General features: G+C 41.5%; 1 protein-coding gene across 2 annotated transcripts in view; it reads left to right on the top strand.

The window, feature by feature from the left end:
• gnao1a (guanine nucleotide binding protein (G protein), alpha activating activity polypeptide O, a) overlaps window positions 1-6,581 on the top strand; it is a 121,322-nt gene that overhangs the window by 74,354 nt on the left and 40,387 nt on the right. The window lies entirely within an intron of this gene.

Genomic DNA, 6,581 nt, shown 5'->3' with positions numbered 1-6,581 from the left:
GTGATTGTAAAACAGGCCTTTGCTAAAATGTAAATAGACTGTCTGGTCACAAAGAGATGCAGACATCTAGTCTCTACACAGAAGTTACAGCATTCAAAGTGGGCAGATTCTACTTGATTCTCATCAATACAATTGTAAGATATATAAGCAAGGAAAATAAATGTATTAAGAATAACCAAAGCTCAGTAGCTCTGGACAATCATCAATACAACTGTAATATGCATAAACAAGTAAGATAAAGTTATGAAAGGTAACTAAAGGGAACTAAAGGTATGAGAAGTAACTAAAGCTTATAAAGTAACTAGAGTCTATAAGACTCAAATCTTATACACTGTTGAATAATCAGAGTAAATTGAGTGCTTCTCTGTTGTTCCAAAAACTCCAACAGAGTGAGACCTCTTCACAGATAAAACTATCGTCACATCAGTGATGGAAATGTAGCACATTCTGCAGGATAGTGAATGTTTATAAAGATCCATCGTCTGTTACCTTTTACATTATACCACATAAGAACTTTGAACAGCCTTTTGCATTGTTTTTTAACCCAACATACTGCCAGATGTGCAAAGACGTACTTTTAGCTGTAGTTAGGGGTTGTATAAATTCAACAAATTAACAGACAAATGATGGTTACATTCAGTAACCCAAGCTTCCATGAGTATAGGCTTCACCCTCTAAGAGCTGTGGCTATTGGGCTTATCCCTCACACATGTGCAGTCCTGAAGAGATCTTTTTTGCGCCCTGTGCCCTGCACTGGGCTGTTCCCAAGCAGGTCCACTGTGGTGACATAAATTCCAACATGACCTGTGATCGGCTCCCTATGCCAGCGCTTTTTCTTCAGCCGGTGGAGGTAGAGACAGTGGGGCGCATCATGGATAGTCAATAATATACAATTAAAGGTGCCAAAGCATATGGAAACTGAGTTAAATGATGTTTACCCATTATTTGACCTCAAAGAGGTCAATGACAATATATTGTCATTCAGAAATATGACCATATGCATTGTAAAGCTGAAAAATTGATCATATCAATTGAATACTCACATGTAATTAATTTGTTAACAAGAGGGGCAGGATGCCCACTTGTGAGCACACTTTTCACGCGTTTCTATTTACAATAATGAATTTGAGTGTGCAAAAGACAGGAAAAGTGAACAGCCCCTAAAGCTGCAGAACTGGGTGAAGATTTTCTCTCGATTCATCTCTATAAGTAATGCATTTCACACATTATGTATAGTTATTTGACCCATTGTTGATATCATAAATATTGATAACTGCAACATCATCTTCCAAATCAATATTCTCAACAACAGACGACTGAAACTTTTGTCAGTCTCACAGAGGTGAGAAATGGAAGAGTGGAGTAAAACAGAGAGCAGGATAAGGTTATGAAAGGAAAGAAGAGCTTGCTCGTTGAAAGTAAAGAGGAAGCGTGGGTAAGGGGATACAGAGGGAAGGGACAATAAAAATAGAGATGGAGATAGGGGAGCAGGAGAGGAGACCGATCAAGGGACAGTGAGGTAGGCTAAAATGAAAAAGGAAGGACTAATATAAGATAGAAATACAGACAGTAGAGGGAAGAGAATCATGATGCCAGGGAAGGTCAAATGGACAAGAAAGAAAACATGGTAGAGAGCACAGAGTGAAGGAGAGATGATGGACAGATAAGAACAGCAGAGAGACAATACAGTTAGAGGTGGGATAGAAAGAGAATGACAAAGGTGATGATGAAGAAATGTATAATAGCTGAGAGGAGGCCTGGGGGATTATATGACACCAGATGCTGAGTATGCTGAGATACAGAGAGGGATAGACAGGAATGAGCAAATAAGATATAGATGTAAAGGAATAATAAAGAAAATGACTGATCTGGTTGAAGTTTGAAACTCACAGCAGGATGATCTACTGTTAATTACAGTACACAGCAACTGTGCCCACAGACAATACATGTTGACTAAAGGTGATTTCATACCTTCCGTGTGTCTGCTACAGTCCAGTGATGTAGATTTTGCCATCTTCCCAGGTTTGCAAGGGTCCAAAAGGACTCTGCACATGTCTGTGTGCAGGCCAAAAAATTGTGTCAGCATAACAAAAGCACTGACTGCTCATGCACCTGCAAACCTCTTTTAAAGAGAAGTTGTGCAGTGAGATCCCTCCCTCAAAGAATATGAAGACACTACAGTGGCAGAAGGAAACTGCCCAAACCTTGGGTGAGAGGACTCGACCTGCAAGCAGAAATCTGTGTATTCTTGGAAAATGTTACCATACATGGATAGAAGTCAGCCACTCATTTTGAAGTATGAAAAACAATATCTGTGCATCCACATCCGCACGAGAGTATGCTAAAAGTATAAATTGGCCTTCAGTGGCCTGTAGTGGTAACATACTGTGTGTAGACCATCATAAATGGTGACAGATAGAATCAGGGAATATAAGAGTCACTTTAACATTAGTATTACAGAGAGATAATCTGAATCTAGTTCAGTCAGGCTATCCAATCCAAAACCTTTTGAGTTCCTTATGAAATATTTTTATTTCGAGGGACATGCTTAAACCACAGAAAACCTACTGTGCTGTAGAGCCAAATATTTTGACATTTTGCTCTGTGTCATTGCATTTGACAGGTCCTGTGGTTGTTGGGTCCAGCTTTCACACCACAAGTTAGCTGCACCTGAGTCCCTCCTTTTTAGGCCATCTGAGTATGGTTCAAGTGTGAAATCACTCCATCTGTTGGTGAAGCCATTCGTTTCTTGAACTCTCTAGAGGATGTGGGTTTAGCCTGTACCTCGATGAAATCCACTCCACTGGTTGCACTGGGCCACTCCCAGGTGTGAGTGTGTCAGGCTGGGCGAGTTTTAATCAGGTTGTTGCTGGAAGAGCGCAGAGCTCTGTCAAAGCTCCAAACTCATGCAATGTGTTATTATGCCCTCCTGATTGCTTTGCACACTGTTCACTTCTGGGGAATGTGGAAACTCAAACAGATTGTGCCTTCAGTTATTGTAATTTCAGCCTGAGTACTGTGCAATCTAATTACAATGTCTGGCTAAAATTACAGTAAGGGGAATAACAACACTCCCTGCTGATCCTTTACTGTAACACTGGTTTTAAAAAATGATTTAATTCTTCATGACATTAGAACCAATGATATATTGTTGCAGTGATGGAGTTAGCCACGTAAAGTGTTGCACAGATTTTCTGATGTCAGTAGTATTCTGTTGCATAGATGCTGAACTATTTACTCTGCCTGGAGTTTGATTTTGCTGAATCAGAGACTCCTGAGGCCACAGTAATGCATACAGTACAGCATATCACACTGACAGAAGTATGTATAGGTTGAAAGTGTATATACAGTATAAGCAAAGTATATTTAGGTCCATTGTTGTTATTTGTCTAAACGATTTGTGTGTGTGAGAGTGAGAGAGACGAACAACTGACCTGGTCATGTTTCCGGCTTGCTGACTCAGACATTGAGCCCCTCTGAGTGTGATGTCACATTGTTACACAGAAGGAGAACTGGATGTTTTAGATTGTATTCTTTTTTTTTTTTTTGCACAAAAATTTTTTTTTGTGTTCTTTGTTGCCTGGTAAAGTGCAACAAATTTATTTCTGTAACTAACACCATTCCTACAAGTATAATTAAAGTGTAATATTGGTTAGCAAAATGAGAATATAACAAAGTACATCCATCCACCTTCGTCCGCTTCGGGTCGCAGGGGCAGTAGTCCAAGCACAGCCTCCCAGACTTCCCTCTCCCCACACACCTCCTCTAGCTCCTCAGGAGGAACCCCAAGGCGTTCCCAGGCCATCCGGGAGACATACAGTGCCTTGCGAAAGTATTCGGCCCCCTTGAACTTTGCGACCTTTTGCCACATTTCAGGCTTCAAACATAAAGATATAAAACTGTAATTTTTTTGTGAAGAATCAACAACAAGTGGGACACAATCATGAAGTGGAATGAAATTTATTGGATATTTCAAACTTTTTTAACAAATAAAAAACTGAAAAATTGGGCGTGCAAAATTATTCAGCCCCCTTAAGTTAATACTTTGTAGCGCCACCTTTTGCTGCGATTACAGCTGTAAGTCGCTTGGGGTATGTCTATCAGTTTTGCACATCGAGAGACTGAAATTTTTGCCCATTCCTCCTTGCAAAACAGCTCGAGCTCAGTGAGGTTGGATGGAGAGCGTTTGTGAACAGCAGTTTTCAGTTCTTTCCACAGATTCTTGATTGGATTCAGGTCTGGACTTTGACTTGGCCATTCTAACACCTGGATATGTTTATTTGTGAACCATTCCATTGTAGATTTTGCTTTATGTTTTGGATCATTGTCTTGTTGGAAGACAAATCTCCGTCCCAGTCTCAGGTCTTTTGCAGACTCCATCAGGTTTCCTTCCAGAATGGTCCTGTATTTGGCTCCATCCCTCTTCCCATCAATTTTAACCATCTTCCCTGTCCCTGCTGAAGAAAAGCAGGCCCAAACCATGATGCTGCCACCACCATGTTTGACAGTGGGGATGGTGTGTTCAGGGTGATGAGCTGTGTTGCTTTTACGCCAAACATAACGTTTTGCATTGTTGCCAAAAAGTTCGATTTTGGTTTCATCTGACCAGAGCACCTTCTTCCACATGTTTGGTGTGTCTCCCAGGTGGCTTGTGGCAAACTTTAAACGACACTTTTTATGGATATCTTTAAGAAATGGCTTTCTTCTTGCCACTCTTCCATAAAGGCCAGATTTGTGCAGTATACGACTGATTGTTGTCCTATGGACAGAGTCTCCCACCTCAGCTGTAGATCTCTGCAGTTCATCCAGAGTGATCATGGGCCTCTTGGCTGCATCTCTGATCAGTCTTCTCCTTGTATGAGCTGAAAGTTTAGAGGGACGGCCAGGTCTTGGTAGATTTGCAGTGGTCTGATACTCCTTCCATTTTCCATTTCAATATTATCGCTTGCACAGTGCTCCTTGGGATGTTTAAAGCTTGGGAAATCTTTTTGTATCCAAATCCGGCTTTAAACTTCTCCACAACAGTATCTCGGACCTGCCTGGTGTGTTCCTTGTTCTTCATGATGCTCTCTGTGCTTTAAACGGACCTCTGAGACTATCACAGTGCAGGTGCATTTATACGGAGACTTGATTCCACACAGGTGGATTCTATTTATCATCATTAGTCATTTAGGTCAACATTGGATCATTCAGAGATCCTCACTGAACTTCTGGAGAGAGTTTGCTGCACTGAAAGTAAAGGGGCTAAATAATTTTGCACGCCCAGTTTTTCAGTTTTTTATTTGTTAAAAAAGTTTGAAATATCCAATAAATTTCGTTCCACTTCATGATTGTGTCCCACTTGTTGTTGATTCTTCACAAAAAATTACAGTTTTATATCTTTATGTTTGAAGCCTGAAATGTGGCGAAAGGTCGCAAAGTTCAAGGGGGCCGAATACTTTCGCAAGGCACTGTAGTCTCTCCATCGTGTCTGTGGTCTGCCCTGAGGCCTTCTCCCCATCAATTTAGGGGATGATGACCGTGCACCCATCACAACAGTAACTATGTGGCTGCTGTACTGTTTCACCTATATCAATTTAATTCAAATTTGATTTGTATAGTGCCAAGTCACAACAAAAGTCATCTCAGGACACTTTACAAAGTAAGGTCTAGACCAGTGGTCCCCAACCTTTTTATCACTGCGGACCGGTCAACGCTTGACAATTTTACCGCGGCCCGGAGGGGGGGGGGCGTAGATTGTTTACATTGTTAATATAATAATAAACGTGAATCCACTGTGTTGAAATTTTTAACTCCCCATAACGCTAAATCAATGGGAGCCCTGAACTTGTTTCTCTGCAACGAGACGGTCCCATCTGGGGGTAATAGGAGACAATGACACCCGAAGTGTGTTGCTTTGTTCAGTCTACTCCGTTGTTTTGTTTTGGTTGCTGTCACTGCAGAAAAACCCGCTTCACACAGATCGGATGTCGGAAATGGCAACAGGGTTTTCAGTGCTGTGGTGGCGATCTCAGGGTATTCTGTCATGACTTTAATCCAGAACACCGACAGAGTTGTTGTCTCGAACATACTTTTAAGGCCGTCGTCATTTGCGATCTCCAGCAGTTGATCCTCTTCTTGCACAGACCTGCTGGATTCACCTGGTTTGTTGACAAATGGGTTGCGGATCCATTCCTTGGCAGTTCGTGGGTCCTTTGTGGTTGGGAAGTAGCGCTCGAACTCTTTTAAAAGCAAAGACAGGTGATCGTGCACCAGCTGGGAGAATGAAGGCTCAGGCTCAGTCTCACCCAAAATCCCCGCTAATGTTTGAAACATGTCCAAAATGCCTCTGTTGACGCGCCGTCCCCACAAATCCAGTTTGGCTTTAAATGCAGCTACTTTATCTGCCAACTTGAAGACAGTTGTCATTTTCCCCTGAAGTGACAGACTGAGTTCATTGAGCAGGCTGAATATGTCCACAAGTAAGCCAGTTTTGGCGCTCAAGTAACCGAGAGAATACGGTCATTTTTCAAAATAAAAGATCGTTCAGACTCAGATAATAAATAAAACGGAAATAATTAATGATTTCTTGTGCGGCCCGG

Source organism: Monopterus albus, unplaced genomic scaffold (genome assembly GCF_001952655.1).
Source record: "Monopterus albus unplaced genomic scaffold, M_albus_1.0 scaffold65.1, whole genome shotgun sequence".
Taxonomy (NCBI): Eukaryota; Metazoa; Chordata; class Actinopteri; order Synbranchiformes; family Synbranchidae; genus Monopterus; species Monopterus albus.
Note: the sequence above shows the minus strand (reverse complement) of the source record. Positions and strands in the feature narration are given on the sequence as shown.